Source organism: Acromyrmex echinatior, chromosome 2 (assembly GCF_024713525.1).
Source record: "Acromyrmex echinatior isolate Ae372 chromosome 2, ASM2471352v2, whole genome shotgun sequence".
In the NCBI taxonomy this organism is placed as follows: Eukaryota; Metazoa; Arthropoda; class Insecta; order Hymenoptera; family Formicidae; genus Acromyrmex; species Acromyrmex echinatior.
The window spans coordinates 14,724,886-14,748,950 of NC_141853.1; the positions used below are offsets into that span (position 1 = coordinate 14,724,886).

General features: G+C 33.5%; 1 protein-coding gene across 5 annotated transcripts in view; it reads right to left on the reverse strand.

The window, feature by feature from the left end:
* Antp (homeotic protein antennapedia) overlaps positions 1–24,065 on the reverse strand; it is a 219,082-nt gene that overhangs the window by 158,584 nt on the left and 36,433 nt on the right. For 3 of the 5 annotated variants that reach the window (XR_015544138.1, XM_011058041.2, XM_087403011.1), the window contains exon 1: positions 10,711–12,862. The exons of 1 other annotated variant lie outside the window; for it this stretch is intronic. The gene's annotated coding sequence lies outside the window, so the exon portion shown is untranslated. Of the gene's footprint in view, positions 1–652; positions 1,129–10,710; positions 12,863–24,065 lie in introns of those variants that run through there. One more of the 5 variants, XM_087403012.1, reaches the window with a different exon arrangement.

The following is a 24,065-nucleotide window of genomic DNA, read 5'->3' on the forward strand; positions in this document are numbered from 1 at the left end:
TGTGCAGGATTTAATTTTATATTAGACGATTCTTTTAAGATTTTGCAATTAAAAATGCTAGAATTCATCATCTGTCAACGGTTGCACTTGTGATTTGATTGGACTGCGTGATTATTCATGCAATACAACGGAAATGTAACTCATATATCTATTATACGTACAATTTTGCGTGCCGCATTATTTTTGCAAGGATTTTGCAATGCATTTTCGTTCGCGTTATATACTTTGCCGGTAGCGTAATAAATCTGTCAGCTGTAAACTGGTATCCCAAAATTTATTGACGTTATCACTTGAATGTAACGCTGAAATTGTGCTGTGTCTGCAAAATGGGATATACTCCGTGTCGACACAGCGACCTTTAGATTCCCAAAATCTTCGTTCCATCGTATTTTGGTCTAGCGCCTTGTCCTATGAAAATTCTTAATCCTACAAATACCCTGTAAGCGCTGCATCGTCACTGGCTGAGCAAAGCCCAGTCTTGCAAAGCTCTCCTTGCTTTGAGAGCGTAACGAAAATTTCGCAAGAATGAAAGCGCGAGAGATATAAATGCTACGAAAATACGAATAGGAGGAAAAGGGAGAAGAAGAAAGAACGAAAGGGAGAAAGAGAGAAAGAGCAAGAAGAGATCAGTCCGTAAGCTTGGAATACTTACAGCGTTGCAGTAGTGGTCCCATTGTGCCATAACGACACAAGTCCCCCCTCCGCTTTCCGGTGCCCTCACCGTTCCTCTTTACAATCTCGATGTTCTGCCACACTCCTATTCACACATACACATATAGATACCAACGGCATTAAGAAACACTATTGTCGACACCACTGCTAAGACCGACTGGCCACAATCTCGAGCGCGAAACGTTCATTCGCACCATGAATTTTCATGGTTTTTCTATGAAAAAGCGATAGCGTGTTTTAGTTTTGAAGAAACAAACAAACCAATCTATGAGGACCACGGAAACTAAAGCAAAGAACCTTGCCAAGGAACCATAATGTACTGTGGAGGCACAGAAAGGAATAGGTCAGCACGAAGCTTTAGCGGGATGACCACTCCCTCTTGGTCCTCTCGCTCATCCACTGATCGCATGGTCGAATTCGTTTTACACTTACACTACTACTCGTTAATTCCCACATATCTTTCTTGTTCACCTGCGTTCTTCTCCTTTTTACAACGTCAACTTTTTATAACGTAGTAATAAATATATATTCCTAATAATTCCTTAACTTTTTTAATTTTTTCATAAACATTTTCTGAACAAATTAGGAATTAAAACGTTCGTACTTTCAATATATAAAGGACACAAGTACATTATTCAATTCCGAAATGCATTGCATTATAAAAAATGATAAGTAAAAAAATGCATATTTGTAATTACAAAATTACCTTTTTAAAAAAAAGGCAAAAATAGATTGTCAAGTATAGGCGCGCTTCTCGAATAAAAACTATTCCATCAAATTAAAAAATAAAATTCAAATATATTTTTTATTAAAAAAAATAAAATTATCATTTATGTAAAAAATTTGGTATCACAACAACTGATGCTCAATTATAATCTTTTATCTAAGATTTAAAAATATTTTTAACTTAAAAATTTAACATTGCTATCTTAGGTTATGTTTCCAAAATTCAATGCAGTATTAAAAATGTATAATGCACGTAATGTAAACTTTAGATTTTTAGTTCTAGCAGTGAATTTTGAAAGAAAACCTTAATACAATATAAATATGTTTATGAATATAATATATTTGCTCTAGCAGCGCCAAACTTTTTATATTAAATATTTTTTAATTAAAAATTAACACAATATCATGGCTTATTTCGAGATGTTAATTATATTAATTCAAAGTTAATTTAATTAAAGCTTGAAATAAGCCATGACATTGTGTTAATTTTTAAGGAAATATATGAGCATTTTTTACTCCATATTTTAATTATGTTTTATAAAAATTGAAAAAACCTGTTATGATAAAATAGAATTATTCTTGAGTAGAAATTCGAGAACGTACATCATCTGGATTGTATTGAGTATAAAGTTAAGCAATTTTTATGGGATTGCTTAATTATCGATATTTATCGAAATTTTTTATGTAAATGAGATACTATACAAAAAAGATACTAGTTAGATTTTTTTTCTATGACAGATAGTACCACTTGTGCGTGTCGTTTTTTAATTTCGTACAACTTTCTGTTCAAAGAGTGCACTTATATTTGACATCTTTTTTTTATTTATTTATTTTTTTAATTAATTTTGTAATTAAAATATCATTTGAAAATTGCACATAGAGAAACTCCATAAATGTTTATGGACATAAATGTATGTACAGGACAGGAATGCGATGAGATAAAATAGCTTTTAATTATTATTACTACATTAATATAATTATTGATCAGTGCATTCATGCATAATTTTATGTGAATTATCAGATGCATCATACTTTATGTGATTGTGATTACGGTCGAATATAGTACTTTATGCTCTCTCTCATTCCTGGTCACCTCATATAATAGTTCTATGCGAGTGCTTAGTTAGTTAGTTAATTCTTTCATTAAAATATATTTTTTTTTAATTCAAGAATTGATTTATGTGATCAAAATTATTACAAAAAGACAGAATCACATTATTATCGCAGATATACAATTTTTGTTAAATCTCATTTTTTCAAAGAATAAATTAAGAGTTAACAGCACAATTGGGCTATAACAATATGCATTTTAAAGAAGAATGACAAAGAAGATAAAGATAACAAAGCAAGTTTCATTTCTTAAACGCTTAATTAAGCCGATTTGAAAGAGTGAAATAGGGATATGTAAATGCGAATGATACGGAACAAAGCAAGATAGTTACCATGAGAAGAATGACATCGATATACCATATACACATATGCGTATATATGTGCACGTGAGATACATATAGACAGCGAACTGTGTCTCTTACCTCTGAATCCACACATTTCGATTTATCGTTAACGGCTCTATCGCATACGTGGTCTTCAAACCAGTTTCTCCTTTTATCATGGTCACCACAGGTAATACGCAATCGAGTAGCGGAGTAATTATTGTACCAGCGGTACCTGTTTGTAGAACGGTTCACAAACGTTCTTTTATACTACAATAAAAACTTGCTTTTTTGAAATTACATTCTATAAAAATAATAACATATTTGTGAAGAATATTCTTGATTTATCGATTCATTGTTTTTCATCAATTTAAATCAATTTTTTCTCAATACATATATCAAAACATTTTTTTAATAAATTAGAAATAAAATTAAAAAAAATAAAAAGCTTTCAGAAATCTAATTTTTGAAATTGTACACAGATAGTAAATCTTTTTTTTTTTTAATTAATTTGAAGTAGAATTTTGTACTTTTTATAAGTGCTACAGCCTAAATATTGTATTTGCAATTAAATTTTTGCAGAAGAAAGTGATCTTTATAAAAAATGAAGAATGTATTAAACCTATAACTATCTATTGGAAATACATATTTACAATGCAACATGCTTCACTGGTTAAAAGAAATTCTGTTATAACATACATACAGTTCAATCTAAAAATTATACATCCCAGTACTTCGTATGTATTACATTCGCACAATCCATAATTCATGATTCTCATCACATTGATATATCACTATACGATCTAATAATTAGCAGACTGTTTCCAAGCCATTCTAGATATAATATCACCGGGTTATGAATGATTACCAGAAGACTTGGGAAGTGCATGTAAATGCAATAAATCAATATTTATATGGAATTATATTTTATGAATTTCTGTATTCTTACAAATTTGTAAAATCTGATACAATTTACAAGTTCTACAATCTTTATTAAAAAGATAAATTTATAATCATAGAAATAGACGTACAGAAATAAGACTGTACACTAATAACACTGTACAGAAAAATTATCTCATATGTAATAGTAAAAAAAAATATATAGTATATTTATTTATTTATACTTATATCACTCACTGATATTATATGTTTATATATAAAAAGAAAGATATTTATCAAGTGATTTCAAGCGTCGCAAACCGAAGGAGTGAATAATTATAAGGCACAGGTGTTTCAGGCTTTTCATGTTAATCAGACACTGTGTGCTCCGTTCATGCACACCCGCAAACGTGTACGCATGTGTGTAATGATACATAGCAAAGGAATATGTAAAATAAGTTTCCACACGCGCGCACATATATATCCGGCAGTATTTCATGCATCAGAAGTACGGTAAAAGCTCGTTATGCACTTCTTTTCCTTGTCTGAGTCAAGTGCTATCAATGAAATAATTATAATTAGCTGCAGCGTGGCGTTACTTAATTCGACTTTTAAAATACGTAGATATCGGAGGTACATAAGCATGTAAGTTTATAATGAGTCTAACATATGTTGGTGTACCTAGTGTAGTACCATCATAATGGTACGTTCCATCATTATTAAGTTTTAACAAATAGTTCTTTTATCTCCACAATTTACTAATTAGAAAAGTTGAATATTTTGAGTTTTTTCTTTTATGCATAGTACAAATTTACAGCTATCTCAAATATATCGGACTTAATAATATTATATATTATTTGTGTTGTTATATTAATATATTTTTATAGATTGTTATCCAAATATTGCTTAACTGATTTACGAATTGACTATTTATATCAGACAAAACGGTGAGGCAATTCGTGCGTTAAGGAGCAATCCGACAAGTCTGATGTATCTAGGAGTTGTTGGCAATACCTTAGATATATTCCACGGTGTATCGTCTAATCTCTGTGTGCCATCACAACAACCCAACTTAAACTAGGCACCGTGTAGTCGATGTCCGGTACGTCGTACGGATCTGTCTCTCTCTTTCTCTCTTTTGCCTGCTAAAGAAGTGACATCATCAGCCACCATGTCCACCTCACACCCATTCAGCAGTCTGCGCACGTACTTTCGTCCAAAAGAAGCATTAAAACAAAAATATTGTCTGTCTGAAGTTGAACTTATAAATCAGTGACCATCAGCAACGAGTAATGACACAATCATCATTCTATAACTATTGTTTTGCACGCAAGTGAGGAGTTCTTTATATTGTGCTACTTGATTGAAGTGAAATTTATACATGTTAACTGCAATAAATTGTCGTTTATATAGTTTAGATTATTGATACATATTATGTCATTCATCTAAATGTATACTAATTATTAAGAGATAAAACATTTATTTTTAATTAAATTTTATAAAACACTAATTATAAATATACTCAATACTTAAGGTCAGAATTTAAGAGAGAGAAATTTGATATCTTTAGAAATATCAAATCAAGAGAACGAGAGAGAAAGAAAGAGACTAAAAAGAGAAAAAGAAAACACTGATACGCTCAAACATTAATTGAAAAAATTAATTAAAAAAATTATTCTAGATTGCATTAAAAAAAAAAGATTTTGCTTATTATAATTAAGCCTTTTTGTTTGATACAGTTATCTACTTTGAACTAGTCATACAAGTTACGCGCGGTTCATCATATAGTATTTACCAATTACAAGATCATTACTCGGGATTGGCCGTGATCTTACAATCATCATCTTATTACTGAAGCGCGAACTTGTTTATCTTCCAGAAATAGTTCCAATTAATCTTAATAGCCAAGGATGAGAGTAAAGCAAGAATGAGAATGAGCAACATTAGTCAATTATTATTCGTCACTCAGTAAAGCTGAATCTAAGTAAACAGCGGAATGTAGTTTCATGAAACAGATAAGCACGAGGCTCGCACGTTCTAGAAATAAGGGGGAGATAACTCACAATTTTCTAATTGGAGCAGAAATAATCTTATAGTATTGTATATATTTCCTGAAATCAGTGTTCAATTACGATACGCACAAGTGTCTACAAAATGTCGTAACAAGATTTTTAAAAGCACAGATATTAAAAATAAAATAATATATATCTATTTGCTTGATGCGATTTTTATTTCTGCGTGAAGCAAAATTATTGACAAATTTAATGTCAGCATATTTTCTTTATCATAAACACTTTGAAGTTAAATTGTAATAAAATTCAAAAAAATATATAATTCTTCTCTCATACTAATTAAATCCTGTAATAAAAAATGTGTATTCAAATACATCCAAATCTCTTTTATTCTAAATAGAATCTTTATAGCTTAAAATTTTATTCAAATAAGTCTAAGTTATCAAAAAGTTTTCTTCAAAGTATTCAGATATATCTTTTTAATAAAATAAATTATTATTTTACATTCTTTGACGTTAGATATATGAAAAGAAAATAGTTTGTAAAATTGTAAGTAAATACTATTAAATATTATTTAAGTTGTAAAATAAACTTTTAAAATGTTTAAATAAATACTTTTTACATAATAATTTTAGTAACAACAACGGAAATCAGAAATTCCCATCAACTTGGAGTCAGCGACCTTCAAATACGAAAAGAACGAGACGCGTTACCGTTAGATTCATTTAAATTGCGTGACATTTTTTATGACTAGTTTAATTTACGGGACAGTCGTGGATAAGGTCATTTTTGTTAATACATCAGGTAGAAAAGGAATCGTACAGGTGACGCATTACCTCCTTCGACCTTGCTCCAAAAACATTTTCGCACCCTCGCTTAAGATATATAGTTTTGTATGTTCGTCACGCTTCTTTAATTGGTCAAGATGCCGTTATACTTGGAGAAAAATAAAGATCTTAATATTTTTTTATGGTTAAAGTTATTCAACAATATGGTAAATTTTGTTCCACTTTAAAAGACAGTGTAAATTTATATTGTGAAAAGATAAATGTTTCTACAAATTACAAATCTACAAATTACAAACAATTGGTTTATCAACTTAAATCACTCAAGGATGTAATTAATTTTTTATTACAATATTTAATGTTATAAATTTATATTTTTTTGTACAGGCAAAACTGGATGCTGTAATCAGAGCATATGTAAGTTTGTTGAATGTATTTAAAGGCAATATAAAATATGTATACTTCATGCGCTTCACGTGTTCATACGAATTATGCGTGCCGCTATCCGACGGTAACCATGGCGTAGGTAAAATGAAATTCTATTTGAAAGTTTCTTCTTTGAAAGTTAAATTCAATATATTAATAAATTCCAATTGATCTTTTGTTAATTTATTTTCGCGGGAACTAAAAAACTGATTTAACTGTTATTAAGTTATATATCATTTTATTTATATATTATTTTATTTGTATAGTTTTAAATATAGTATCACATAAACTATATAAATACTGATAAAATTAAATAAATACAAATATAAATACCGTGATTTATAACATTATATATAACGTAAAATATCTATTGATAGTATATAAGCAATGTAATTTAGCAAGTAACATAATTTAATTAAAAACAAAATGCAAAGTTGAAGAGATCTTGAGAAATCAGTTTTATTGTTAATATTTAACAATAAAGAAAGTAAAATATCGGGTAATTGAGAGCACTTAATAACGCGGTAATTCGTGCGTAATAATAAATGTATTTAGAGATTTTACATAGTGATTACAATATAGTCGAACGTTTCGGCTCCATTCGAGCCATCTTCAGTGATGTTAATATAAACAAATTTTGAAATAAGAATTTTGTACTTTATTTTATTCTAATATATATATATGTATATATATATATATATATATATATATATATATATATATGTATATATGTATGTGTATATGTATTTATAATTATATAAAAATAAATCTTTCAGATTATCAAAACTAATAAGTTTTCTCAATCAATTTAATGAATACATATATAATTTTATAAAATTAATATATGAAATTCTGAGCATAATACAATTTGTAACAAAAGAACTATATTTTTCTTCGCATCTCGAATCAGTAATATATGATGTGTTTATTATGAGTTTACCACATTAAACTAATTCATATAACAATTTCAAATATATTGTAAATGATGACAAGAACCCATTTTCAATCTTGACATATATAAATCGTTTTATAATACCGTTATATATTACTTGGATTCTCTATTATCTCTAGAGAGACTATAATATTTTTTAATAAAAAACTGGGGAAATATCGATTTAAAGCGACTTGTGTTCAACTACGAATTACAGATAAGATACTTGGCCATGCGCAGTTCTTTTTTTCGAGAATGATTCAAGACCTGACAGACCCTTTTATCATCTAAGGTTTGTTAAGTTTTGGGTGACACTTATCTTCAGGCCGCGGGCACTCGGCCGGCACTTTGGGGGTTGCGAAACCGAGAAAGGGCGCAAATCGCGGACCACGAGTAGAGACACGACAAAAGGGGGTTTCTTCGGTCAAAGAGGGAGGTTTGCTAAGGTGTCGCGCAGTTAGAAGAGGGATGGAAGATCCAGGGGCGGGCAAGAACGCAAGAGGGCAAGAGGCATCGGATGACATCGCGACGCCCGAGGCTCCCTGAGCAAGTTCTCGAAAGTGTCGGCTAAACTGATATGAGAAATGGTCGCTTCGTGCTGCCCGTAGGGGATGAAGCAGCCCGGCTATACTTATTCGTTATACGGTCGGGAAACGCTCAAGCACCTCCAGTATTCGTAAACCCCTTCATTCGATACAAGGACAAGCGATATGCAACTCTACATATTTCCGCTGATATCAAGAAGTACCGCCATTTAGTGGATTCCAAATATTCCATGTTTATACTATTTTAAATATTATTATTATATTAGAAAATACAATCAACGCGTTACTTGAACATTAACATCATAAATATTAGAAATATTATTTTTCTAAGTACAAGTACGTACAATTTAGGAATTGGCTAAATTAAATAATGTTTTAAATGCAAAATATTTTTCATCGATTCGTGTGATAAACATAATTTTAGAATAGACAAAACCGACAAAAAGAATTAAGACACATTCCCTCAATTATCTACAATTGAAAAATTAAAAAAAAATTTTATTTATAAAAAATTTATGTGACATTACAAGATTTATACCTAGTACTTCATCTATTAAAACTTTATTTTGAATAGATTGTGTTGCAAGTATACATTCCATACGCATTTCAAATTAAAATCATTTGAATCAGTAAAAATTTTAAAAATTAAAAACACGATGTAAACAGGTAAATAACATTCAACAGCAAAAACATAAGAAAAATTGTTTCATTATATTATTACATTATTTTTAATATCAACAAAGTCCATTATACATCTTGTTGATTCCTTGTCGTTCATAAATTTCTCAATGCTCGTTTGGGTGATTCAATAAATGTTTAATATATATCCAACTGAACTTCAGTTTGATAACTTTCTGTAACTTTCTGGGGTGTTGCATAGATAGGCTTGGTAAGAGGAAGATGACGCACGAGAAAGTCTAAAGGATTGCACTGGTGGGGGTAAAGGAACGCTTATCACCGCCTGCAGCCGCGCCGACCGTCGGATCCTTATTTATGGTCTCCGTCAAGCGTCGGTGCGCTGTACACTATACCTATTTTACCCTCAGGTTCCTCGATACTAAACTCACTTTATTTTCGGACAGATAGCTCCCAGTTCCTTTGGAAAATTGAAAACATCTACTAACAAGTACAGTCAATAAATTGCTGGGAAATCAAAATATAATTTTTCAGGAACTTTTCAGAATCTTTGCGTTCTATCAAATTTAGGCAACTTTAACTTCTTTTGGCGAATAGAAAAAAAAATTCTTAATTTGCATAATGTTTATACGTCGATTTAAATGAAATTCCTTAGGTATATTTATGATTCTTTAGATATATTATGTGAGAAGACCAATCAAGTGACCAAATCTTAAGGATACGCGGTTGTTCAAAGTAATGACGACATTCGTCACCAATTAGAAATTAGTTCCAAATTTTATAAGCCAATATAAAGTCATATTAGAAATTAAATTTGCCATTAATAAGAAATTTGCCCCAAATTATATTTAGCTGTCGTTATACGCTGGTCTTTTTATATCATAGATATTTAGCGAAATTTATACGAAAAGATGAAGGTGAAAATTTGTCTACACACAAATAAATCTAAAACATTGTCTTCTTTGAATTAATTGTTTTTGATTATATTCCTATATTTATTTCGCAGCCATGTACTAACATGAAGTGTCATCCAATTCATATTCTATTTCTTGATATATACTGCAAGTACACCATTTAAGGTATATGTGTACATTGTTAAGAATAGTAGTATGTCTTTATTTATCTATGTATCTATATATCTAGCAAGGTTAACCTATTCGAATGACGTGACAAATTCTTTGCATATATGTATATGTGATGATTTACGAACCGTCCACTATCAGAAAAAAAAAATAAACTATGTTTATCGCGATAATCATAAATGAACAGATTTAAACGTATTTTCTCACATAAATATATCTTTATCAGATTAATAATATGTCACATGTCACAAGAATAAGCATTCTTACAATACAACAGTACATGTAAATAAACAATAAGTTTCTGATGTATATATATATATTGTGCAAATACAATTGGATTTAAAATCAACTAAAAATAATACTGGAAGTATCAAGAAAGAATCAGCCTGTTATATAGCAGCTCTAACTGACTAACGGAGCATGTGCACTGCGTAAGATTTTGGCGGGAGGGCGGTCTCTATAACTTTGACAGCTTTGCCTTCTGACATGTTTATATATCCGCGTATATATTGAACGAGTAACGAAAACAAGAAAACGCTTATTTTCGCATATTGTGACATGATTAAATAATACGATGACTTACCCGTAGCGGCTCACACGAGATCAACGATAGCGAAGTCGTCTTTGCGGAAGGGTAGTCCGCGCACGTTCCTTACAGCTCATGATAGCGCCTATTCGAACTCGTTTCCTCTCAAATTTGTTGCTCCATCCACTTGCTGGGGATTTGTGAGGTTTCCTGCGTTAGAATTAGGCCTTCTTTCACGTCTCCTCGCTCGGAAACGTTGGTACCGTAGACGGGCGGAGTCTCGAAATCACCGCCAGAATATGATCCCACGGTATATCGTATCGCTGGTTACGAAACCGAGTCCTCGCCCGATTGTACTCCCGGTTGAGAACGAAAGACGGGTGACGTCCTCGCACAGGATGAAAAACCGCGTGTGTCGCGGTGGATCTCATCCACCTCCTCGCGCGGAGGTTTCGCGGAGGCTTCGCCTTCGAGACTCGCCGACTCTCCGAGATCTCGAGGACGCTCTTTCACCGGCCAAAGCAAACTTGTTGGATGGCAATACGTGAGTTAAATGTTCACCGCGGATGGTTTACGGCCCGATAGTCCCCACCTCATGCCGCCACGCGGCGCTGCCTCCGTTTTCTCTCTCTCTCTTTCTGCCTCTCCTCGTGCTTTCGTCCCACTACTACCGGCTAGAGAGCTCTCTCTCTCTTTCTCTCTCTCTCTCTCTCTCGTACTGTCAATCTCTCTTTCTCTCTCTCTCTCTCCGTCTCTCTTTCTCTCTCCTGTCTCTCGTATTCGTGTCGTCTCTTCCGTGTGCTCCATCGTTCTGTCTTGCTCCGTTCCACGAGCCTCTGACTCTCTTCACGTTCCTACCCACACCAGGGCTGTCCTGCGGCCAGCGCAAAGGCGGGGTATTCGGACCGTGGAAGCGAGAGCGTGTATTAGCGCAAGGGAGAGAATTGACTTTAGAACGAGACAGTGACATCGCAAGATACACGGAATGAACGGAGATGAGAAATCACACACACGCGCGCGCAATTGACTCTACACGTAGAAGAGGCGGATTTATATGCAAGGGCGTTGTTAATGGCGGGAGGGAGTACGGCGAAGGGTGTACGTTTGCTACCTCGTTCCTGCTTCGTTCCATCTCTATCACGCTTTTCTTCTCTTTCTCCCTCTCCCTCTCTCTCTCTCTCTCTCTTCTCTCCTCTTCTCTTCTCTTCCACTTTAAACATTGCTTTCCTTTCACGATATATGTTATAGCTATCCTTGTTTCTCGCGAACAATATTTTCATCCCTCTTCGATATTGCGCTCGCGCTCTTCAAGGATAAGTTCGATGTCTCTGTCGCGCGCGCGCGCGCGCGCACGTCCTTCCCCTCTTTGCTTTCTCTCCTTTTGATCGTTCTCTCTCTCTCTCTCTCTCTCTCTCTCCCCCTCTCCACCTCTCCCTTTGCCAGTAACTTGTACACTCACAAGGATGGCCACGATGACGTAACGAAACACGTGACTATCGTTTAGCCAATAGCGGATAGTTAGTTTAAATCTCGCGGGCATCGAAGACCCCACCTAGCGCTTCATCTTCAGGACTGGTTATCATCGAATGTACATGCAGGATTGAGCCATTACCTGGTGCTTGGCGTTATAGGTATAATTATATAGCGTCGCGATACACATCGAGTAATGGTGATTTGTGGCCACTCCTCTGCACATATACATACTCAATTCTCTCTGTAACCACGTGGTAGACACGCTACATACGGAAACGTTGACTGTTGCTATAGATTCTCAGACGTGACAAAGTATCGACACGAATACTTGGGCAATATCTTAATGCATTTTGTCTTCGCGTTCGCTCTCTTTGATTATTTACGAGCTTTCTTTTAGAACTTATATAGCGATTGGATTTCAATCGTAGGTTGAAAGATGTAACAGATACGAAAAAAAAGAAGAAAAAATAAATAAAAAAAAATAAAAAAATACGACGAATATCTGCTTTTCGAAACTATATTTTGCATATGTATACGCTGAAGAAAGCTGTGGCAAGAAACGCCATGAATCAGTAAACGTGATGTCTACTGAAACCTCATTCGACGCAGCTTGAATAATTTAGAAAAGTCAATTCGCACGACGTCCCATTAATTTGAATTCGTGCGAGAATAAACTCTGCGCTGTGAAATTGCGTTTCGCCATGCGGCCAATTCCGCTTCTGGCGAAATTTAAATCGAGCCCACCTAAACTCGGCACCGAATTTAGAGTTGGAAGCGCCCGGTGGACCATGCGTGCGCTGCAGTCACCGCCAGCGCATACATCATCCGATATTTATTTGTCTCTCTTCCTGAAGAATTTAAAGCGTGTGGAAGCTCCTACTTTTTTCGTCCGGCCACAGCAATGAACAGTTTTGGAGAAGATACCGTTATTATGGCGTATGACGCAACGAATGGTATCGCGCGCGACAAGTCCGATATATTGAACAATAAATAATGCTGGGACATAAAATCGATGAATTGGAACCCGGACTCCTTCGCTTCGTGTATTTTGTTTTTGCTAGACAACATTAAATCTACAAATCCTACAAATACTCAAAACAAATAAAACAATATATTTGTAAAAAGGAAAAGAAAAAAATACAAACGCGATAGCTAAGATATATTCTAGAGATTATACTATCTTCGTAAATAATATAAAGAATGTAGATATTTCGCAAGTAACTTTATATTACGTATGGATTTCGTAAACAGTATACCCTTTAAAAGTTCAATTCGAGATAATATTAAACAATTGTCGTAAATTTTTTTTAAATAACTGTCGACAAAAATAATAATAAATACATGTAACATTAATTCTATATATAATATATATATTTTTTTTTGCAAATTAGTGAGATAAGAATAATGATGAAGATAAATGTAGCTGTAGATAAACGTAATTAATCTAATAAATCGCCAAACCACGTGGCTCTAGAAACGTTTCTGAAAGTTAAGATGGCGTTAGGAAATTCGAGTACGCATTTGCCGTTTGACGGAATGTTATTGCGGCCATAATCGCAGGCGCCAACAGGTGCGAGCCCGGCACAAGCCTATACGTGAGTGTATGTGTAAGCATGCAATACTACGTCTGTGAGTCGGTATACCTATATTATCGCTATAGGGCAATAAAGACCCCCATCCCTATAATCTGTGGCGGAAACAATAACTAAACAGGCAGGCAAGCCAGCCAACCGGCACTGATCCAGTACCAGTCATTTATAATGCTAATGGCCACAGGACTGTCAATATTTTGACATTTTACCTCTTTAAGAAACGATATCTTCACCTTTTTTGTCATAAGTAATTATCGTCGATCAATAGTTATAGTATTTTTACTTATAGAATTAATAATTGTGTAATTAATATAGTTATAATATTTTATAAAAAATGTAATGAATTTAACAAAAACGCGAATCATATATATATATACTAATGAAATGTGTCAAATTGTCGCAGTTAACATTATATTTTAGAAAATTATATAAAACACCTTCAGCGTAGAAAAAGTTTGAAAGTTAATTTAAAGTTATTCTTGTTGTAAGAATAAACTGTCACCTCAGAAACCCTTTAAACAAGAAAGATATTGCATAAGATCAAAATCTCACTAGCATTAAAAAAAGTATTTGCGGAGGGAAATATTTCTTTATAATAATATTTTATGAAAAAAGAGCTTATTTTGTATGTAGTTTTGTAAATAGTATTAAGAATTACAAAATATTTGACTTAATTTATATTTTGTGTTGGTTTCATATTTTATATTTTCACGTACTATCCGTACCACGTGTGCATACATCTCATCACGCGCGCATGTCCGTACACACGTAAATCTATTTGCATTTATACATGTGATGTTACATACAGTGTATATTATGCCGGTTTCCATAGCTACGCATGCGTTTACATTACTTACTCGTTCATGAATAGACATTAGTCTATTCATAAACGAGCAAGTATATTAAATAATCAATAAGAATCTTACTGGTTCATATGTTTGAAAATTCAACAATAAGAAATGAAAGTAGCCATAACGGTCAAAGCTAGATTTTTAATGCTTAAATAATTCAATCTGAATTATTATACTATATATATATGTACATGCATATATATCGTATTTATAGTCATTTAAACTGCGCGCCGAATTGGTTTTTTCGGACTTATAAACGCAATTAAACTACTGTAGTGATATCACGAATTAAATTGACAAGCAATTTTAATAATTTGATGCTCAATCAGGCACTCATTAGAAAGATGTTAATATGCTGAAAAACTGTAAATTTTATTGCGAAAAATATTACTTTGGCTGCGAATCTAACTCTTAGAGGTTTATATTATATACTACCGAGGTCTATATTGTATAATGTTTAAAAAAAAAACATTAGTCCAAAATGTCTAAATCTAATAATTGTAATATTATATATGTGCAATATATGTATATTACAAACTGTTAAACGTTACATTCTACCATTCTAGTCTTTAACATCGCGCTATTTTTATGCACTTTGTATTTAAGAAACATTTTGGCTATATACAGAAAAATATATACAGAATTGTAATATATACATACAGATGTTTATTATGATATCATCTCTATACATGTACATATACGCTATAGAAAGAAATATATTTATAGCACGAAAGATTTCCACATATCTTCTACCTCGATCTACTTTCTTATCACAAGGAAATTGTTCCTACCGTCGTGGCAAGACGCCCGTTCCTTCAACATTAAGAAGAGAGAGAGAAAAAAGAGGGTTAAGGGAGGCATACTGAAGGAAGAAACAGTGACGAGAAGAGAGAGGATGTTCACTCCTCTAAGGAACAGTCGTACATTACTCGCTCGGCGAAAAAAGACCATCCATAGGACGTTTAATTTCCAAAGCCCTTCCGCCAGCTCCATTCATCGTGTCCCTGAATCCACGAGCATTGCATGAATTCCGTCATTCAGAGCCCAACCCCTCTCACCACTCTCTGTACCTCTTCAGACTTACGACTGCGAGGCACGACGACGAAAAGCGCCGTCGTGTGCAATCTTCTCTATGATACCACCTCTGACCCTCCAGCGTATAGAATTACAGGGATAAAAAGGGTTCGTTCTGATACGGTGAACGCTTATGCTTCCCCACGTGTAATTATAAAAACATGATGCAATCTTTTGATAACGTTTAGCGCGTCCATGAAATATATGGAACACTTCTGTGTAAATACAAGTATAATTATTTTGATTTCGTTCAAATACTATAAATAAACTTTTGTCAAAATTATGAAAATTAAAATTGTTTATTTTTTTTTTAACATTTCAATCGCACAAATATTCTACTTTTACAAATTTATTTCAACATCATCAACGATTATCTTAAGAGTGTAAATTGTTTAATAAATCGCTAAACTAAAAACTGCTTTAAGCGGATTTTCTTTAGTGTGTTAAGTATAATATAAAGGAGAACACACACACAAAATAATAATTTCATTTGTATTTGCATCACGCAAGCATGATCAAATTAATACTTTGAAACAACAGAAAGCACACACACACACACACACACACACACACACACACACACACACACACATTAATTCCTTTTAATTTTATAGTAAAGTATCAAATAAAATTGATTAAGATTTTTGATAATAATAAAATATTTTACATAAAATATATAAATAATCAGTAAATATATCGAGAATTATTGCAACAGCATATTCGAATTAATAAATATATGAAGAATTACTGTAACGATAAAATATATATCCGTATATTCTTCGCGTCAATCTCGATGAAGTTAGACATCAGCCGATGCTAAAACATATTTAGTTTCCACACCATTAAACGCCGCAATTTTTACCGCAAGCAATCATATAAGTTTTGAAAATCGTCGGGTTAACCTAACGGCGCTATAAAATCTGGATTCTGGCGGCACGCGCACTCATCCCCATTGCCACCCGTTCTATGGAATATAACCCTCCACGAGTCTCCACACCACGATAACCTAGCGACACTTCTTCCGCTACGTATATCCTCATTTGTCCGCTGTGTTTTACAACTCGAGTCTCGCTTCACGACCGCTAAACGTGACGGATGCTTAGATTCGCATTTTTCTACAAATCATGAGCTTGCAATCTATGCGTGTTACACGAGGAACTCGTTATTTCGAAAAATATACTGAATTACGAATTGCACTTACATAATTCACTTTTTCGTTCCAGAAACAGTTCTATTGAATGGTGGAATATTATATATATCAATAGCTTTAATTGTAATAAAAATATAGAATATTTTATCATCTCTCGATATTTATACAAATTAATTATTGTTTTATTTAAAAACGTGTCGATTTTTATCATCGATAAAGATAGATAATATTCAATTAATATTTTTAGTAGTAATACATTTTGAGATTAAGAAAGAAAATTTCTCATTATAACACACTTTCGCGATGGTTATTATAAGCCAATGTTATTAAAAAAAATTAAGCAAATTTTTGTACCAACTTTTATGTAGAGGGTGGGAAGAAATGCGGTTTTAAGTACTTTGGCTCAAGACAACTGGAGAAAGGGTGTTTCTCGAGACGTTACTGGAACTGCCTCTTGTTTACAATGGGAAACAAAGTTTACGCGGTTGGGATTAATCTTCGAGCAAGGCGTCCGTGGGGTCTCCAAACGGCGTCAGGATCAGCAAGATCCCTAATGAATCTAGGCAAAGGACCCTCGAGAGTCGGGATCTTGACTTTTGAGAGGGCGCAGCCAACTTCGGCTCAGATGTTGGTCTCGTGGTAGCCAAGACTTGGTCCTGAGTTTCCAACGAGCCAAGGAATACCTCCCATGTTCCATGAACTTTCCAATGCTTGCATCTATCTACGCATCCACAACTACACGGAAAACTGCGAATTCTCTATCGTATTCCCAGACTAATACGTTTACATAATATAATTTTTCATACTTTAGCTATTCCTTCTATAATGCCCCTAGTATTTTCATTTTTTACTTGTGTTCATTAATTCATGTCACTACAGCTAAGAACCATTTTAGCTATATATACTTAATTTTAAACACGCGACTGATTTTTTATTCTATAAATATTAAATAAAATATACTAAATTTTTTTTTAATTAGTAGCTTATCTATTAACAGATGTCTCTATTAATTTTGCAAATGTAGATAATTGAAAATTATCATATACACACTGATCTCAGTTTAGAATACTAATTGGTAATGCTTTCGCGTACGCTTTATGGTCTACATCCAACGTAATTATAGTTATACTTGTTGACCACGTCCATTTTCACCATGATGGTTACGAGCTGGTTACATTATGGTTGGCCAAACGATTTGATGTAGTAACCATAGATGCAACCGCAGACTGATGTTAAAATCCATTTTGTAGTAGCTAGTATTCGCATAAGCGGTCACAAGTTTTTTACAGATAACGATTATATTTTTATCAAAGTATCATTATTTTAATTTAACAAAATATCAATAGCATCAATATGAAGACAATAAAAATCTTTTCTTTCTAGGACTTTGAAGTAAATAATTATAATAAGTATGTTTGTGAGTGTGTGTATAAAAAAATATCAGAAATGATCGTAAACGCGATATTATAATTATTCGTGATATTCTTTATAAATAAATGAGATCAAAAGATGACAAAGCGTGCGTGTGATGATCAAACTCATGGGAATTTCTCGCGCATAAATAAATGGTGGCGGAGCATGGAATTATCGGTTCCATGCTGCCACCGCCAACACTGTAGGCAGATAGTGTATATTCCATGGCCCCAGTCGCGAGGGTCTTCATCTTTCCTTCGTCTCGCCGCCCACTCGCAAAGACATACCCAGGTACAAGTAAGGAGGAGAGGAAGGGTGGGTTAGAGACAGAGAAAGAGTACAAAGTTCTTTGGACACGCGGGCAGAACGCATACGCAACCATGGTATCAGGTATAGCGCAGTGGCAAGCCAGCGTGTTGGCGATAAATCATGGGTTACCACATTGTAGCCCAGTAAATCATCGGACGCGGGGAACGCGAGAGCTTCCCAGCGTGAAATGAAACGAATTCATCTCTGTCATCCCCCACTACGTGCTCCCATCCACCTCTCTTTCCACTCCCTTTCCTTCTCTCGCGCTCCCACTGTCGCTCTTTCTTCCGCTTTCTCCCTCCAACCCACCCTTCTCTACACCTCATCTACTACCATCCCTCAATTCGCCTCCACCATGCCCCTCCCCGCGTGTTTTCTATCCTCCGCACGCAACTGGCTAGGGTAGATAGTTATATATAATATCGGTCCCACCCATCTACCCCCATTCACAGTCCTTTCGAAAGGATCGTCAAGAATCTTTCACGAATTTTTTTCGGCAATCGCGTGACGTTTTATTATCTATTATTTTTTGGCCAACCATTTTTGTCTATATGGTTTTGGTCATTCTTTTGTATTGTTTTAAATATATAGCAATATTTTACAATATAAATAACGCATTTGGCGGGCGCGTTAAGAAAATTGAGGGAGAAGAGGGTTAAATATATATTTCAGTTATTACATTGTTGTGAAATAAACAATATATTCCTTTCTTTTTGCATAAAGGATAAACATCTTCTTTCATTTTGATTCGCACAGTATGAGCTCTATCTTCGTCATCAAGCTTTTTATTTTGTGTCGCCTTTAAAGAAAATTTTGAAATTTCTTTCTCTCTCTCTCTCTCTCTCTCTCACTCTTTCTCTTTTTCTCTCACTTTCTCTCACTTTCTCTACATGATGTTAAGTCGTGGCGTTGCGAATAGGCGCCCCTTACCGAGGTTCACGTCGGCACCGCAATATTTATCGTAATTTGATACAAGCGGACGACGAACAAAAAATTGCTTCTAGCTGGCAGAGTGGGAGGTCAGAAAGATGAGGTAAGGGTGGGACGAGAGGTGGTAGACCCATACATTGCGGGCAACTCAGACGCAGCCGCGCCTCCGCCTTCCTCAGCCTCCCAGCAACCCCATCGCCCGATACCGCTCATTTCTCCTACCGCTTCTACATTCCAACTTTTCACTTCCGTTTTCGTCTGTATTATTCTTCCTGATATGATCATCGATCACTGAACAGCACTGACATTATATTTCTTGTAAAATAGCGATTATTGTAATAATAATCGATATTTTATAAGAAATGTAATAATTATTTTTAGTGTTAGAATTTCATATACGCTCATGTTTTGTATATATATATATATATATATATATATATATATATGGACATATAAATCACACAAATAAAAAAATTAATAATTTATACACATATACAAATTTTTTAAATGTATATTCCAGTTTTTCGTGTAAAGCATATATAACGTATACAGTTTATAGCATACAAAATTATTTCTTTTTCTTGAATTCGATTTAAAACAGTGTTTAAAATAAAATTAGTAAAATATATTACAATTATGTAATATATAGAAAATATAACAAGAGTATGAGAGAGAAAGAGGGAGGAGGGAAGAAAGAAAGAGAAAGAGAAATAAATAATAATAACAGCACAATTCTCTGTGGTCAGGTATGAAGGAACTCGTTTCTACCCGTCGAATAGGTCTTAATTAACATCAGGTAGATTCTGAAACGTATAGCTCCTATTTATCATTCCCAATTAAGCTATAATCCAATATGATAAATAATGCCGCCAACGTAGTAAAGAGGCAACAGAATTTGATTTATTTAACAAGATAACTTGATCATATTATATAACGATCAAGAATCAATAAGTGATGCATGAATTGTGTTTCTCTTATCAATTTAAAAAATATTCACGTTTTAATGTGACTTCTTCACGTTATTCTTAAGTTTTCTTCTTCAAGCGCAATAAGACATCTCCGAGAAAAAACAACAAATTCATGCGCGAATAAGCATCACGCTCGCAATAAATGCACGACTGCAATTAATCCGACGAAGGTCGTTGGTACGGCTAGCAGGAATGCAAGGAACTGGTGCACTAATTAGGAGTTACCTCCATTTGTTCTTTTATTTAATCAGTGCCCTGGGTGGTGAGCGTCAGTAGGGTGGATACTGCAGAGTAGATGGCGAGCAAGAAGGGGCGAGAAAGATAGGGGCAATGTGGGGGAGGGAGGTTTCTCGCGTTGCGGTGGCAGACTATTACGGGACTCCCACATAAATTGGATTGTCGCTCGGTCCAAATGTATGTAGCGATAAATCCACCCGACGAAAATAATGGCGACTCATTTTGTAAATGGCGTAAAACTTAAAATTGTGCCGTCTCCGACAGTGAGTTTTATGGACACGGTGACAGCGTCACTATTATGATATCTAGCAATTATTGATCAACGTGTAGACGTAAAGATAAAAGAAATAAAATGATATTTGTTGTTAGTAAGATGACTATTAAATATAAAGAAATTTTAATATTATGATATCATTTGACATTAAAAAATTATAAACTAGTATGTAACAAATATACATATTTTAAGTTATTTTTCTTATTTTAAGAACGGATATCACGAAATAGTGTTCCACTTTGTGATTTAAATATTATTATCTCGAAAAAGTTAGAAAAATATTACTATTATACTTACATAAAACTCCTATTCCTTCATATAAGATATGACGAAATTAAAATTTATTCACTCTATAGTTAATTTATCAATCCATCTACCTTTGACGCACAGAACGCTCGTAACCTATTGGCTATCCACTAGTGACAAGAACCGAACCTGGGACTACCCTTATAGTCGACTTCATTGAACGCGGCGCTCGTTTATCTCCGAACGTGTATATCATCCCCTCTTCTCGCTTCACCAATGTGCCAACCCTGTTTTCGGTTTCGCCTTCTTTACCCCTTCTCCTTTCTCCACTAGACTTGACGCACGTTCAATAGGTAGAAACTGCAAACCGAAATACTTCATCTTCATTTACCAATGTTTAACGTTGATTCTTATCCTTCTTATTAATGTTATTGCTATAAGTTTTTACTTATAATTTTGTACTTTGTACTTATTACTTATTTATCTACTTATATATATAATATATATATATATATATATATATATATATATATATTTAGATATTTATAATTTAAATTCATCCGATTAAATAAAAATAACTAATGAAAAAAATATCAAGATCGATAATACAATAATATTCTTCGTAGATGTAAGAAGAAGCTGAGTTCGTAATGTGCGACAGACAGATAGGGAATCTAATTTTCAAATACCGAGGGGTAGATCTGAAGGAATATCCCCCCAGCGTATTATTTATAATATATAGGTAGATGAAATTGGTGTCCAAACACGTTAGGCATGCGCTTTCGAGTCGTATGCTTGGAATATTTTTAGTTTCCTTCTTTTCAGATACAAAAAAATTTTCATATGTCAGCAGACAATATTAAAGATAATATTCACGCAATAAATAAATACTTAAAAATTAATGAAATGTTTCTTAAAATAACTAAAAAAAAATGTTATTAAATATTATCATACTACAAATGTTTCATTTACAAATAAAACATGTTAGCATATATGCATGAATAACATAAACGATATACTAAATTTCAGTTTTTAATTAAACTAGTTAATGATTTATTAATGTTATAAATGTATAAAATTTTACAATTTAACAGCAATTTAAAATTCAAATTTAACGGTAATAATATTACGTATATCTAAGCACGTAGACTAGCGAGATAAACTGATAGAAAACCAATGATTGGAATAAAGCTATGCCAACCAACATTTTCCGGCAGATCTCGTTTCACGGCTCGATTCTGTCACGAAGCGAGCAAGGAGTTTCGGTACCACATTCTCGCCGAAGGGATAACTAGAAAACTTCTTTTCCGCTCAACCGCCTTCTCATCCAACACACACTGGGACTAACTCAGAGTTACCCCCTTCTTAACAACATCCATGCCCTGCCCATCCGCGCCCCTGCCTTCTTTTTACCCTCCTTCTTTTTATCTTTTGTAGCAGTTGTGCAGTCGTAGAGTATCTTCGCGCTGCAGGGACGTGTTCACCCAAATGCGCTGTTAAAATTTTGGACACAATCTTACCATTTGTCTTACGGGATCTGAGAATAAATCTTTGGCGGCTCAGGCGGGCCGAGAAAAACGCCTTGCCCTACGTTACTCACGTGAGCTGGTAAATATATATATATACATATATATATATATATATATATATATATGTGTGTGTATGTTCATGTATGTATGTGTATGTACAGATGCGTATATCTGTATAGGCTCGCTCGTGTGCAGGCGTATAGATGTATACGTGTGCAACGGTACCCTCAGGGTTTCCACCTTCTTATTCTTCTTTTTCTTCATTTTGCCACCCTTACGGACACTGGCAGGCACGCCGAACAACCCCTGGAGTCTTACAGACCGATGTTCCATCAATAAATCATAATATTCGTATTAACATTCTTCGCACTTCTTTCGTGCTACGATGTTTTACCTCTATCTCATCCTGCCGTCACCAAAATAGGTAACTTTTGTGACATATCGAAACGGCAAAAAACTTTCTCGATAGGATAAATAAAGAATTTCTATCACATAAACATATGCTATATGTAATTTCGGATGATTGTAAAAAATTACAAATTATGTTGTGTTTATGTGTGTCAATATGTTGCAGAAGAACATGTGTTTAAGACTTAGAGGTATTTTCATTGTTCTAAAGAAATTTGATTTATAATATTGATAATTTTCGCAGATTTCAGCTACATTTTTTCAAAGAGAGAGAATTAAGAGATTATTAACATGATATGTCAAAATTCATTGTGTAATTTTCAGTAGAATCAATGCACGTCTGCATAGAATATAAAACAAATGAATGACAATAATATCGTATATCATAAATGGAAAGTGGGGCGTGGAAACTAGATGAGAAATGAAATTGACGCTTGTATGAATTTGTCTGTCACCTCCAAAAATGCAATGTATATTCGGAATATATAAATATATTACACATAATATATTACACATTATTATATAATATATTGTAATATAAAATTTAGAAAAATTACTGTACTATAATATAAAATATAATTAATTCTTCAAGATTCTTTGAAATATGTTCAAAAAAGGAAACAGTATAACATAAATACAATTTATAATTAAATAATTGCTTACGAAATGTAAAATTTAACAATAATTTCTCATTAATTAATTTCTCCTTTTAAAGATTTAGTTTAATTTAATTATTTAGACACACAAAAATGATAAATCTCTCAATGCAGTATATAAAATGTTCAACTCACAAAACAAATATATACCTGTTTTTATTAAAATCAAACTGCGTCAAACTGCATATTATAGTACATATAATTTATTAAATTGCTATCTTTTCTACTCGCCGTAAAATGAGAACTGCATGTTATATTCGACAAAGGAATACCGAAGGCGGATGCATACACATTTTAGAGTA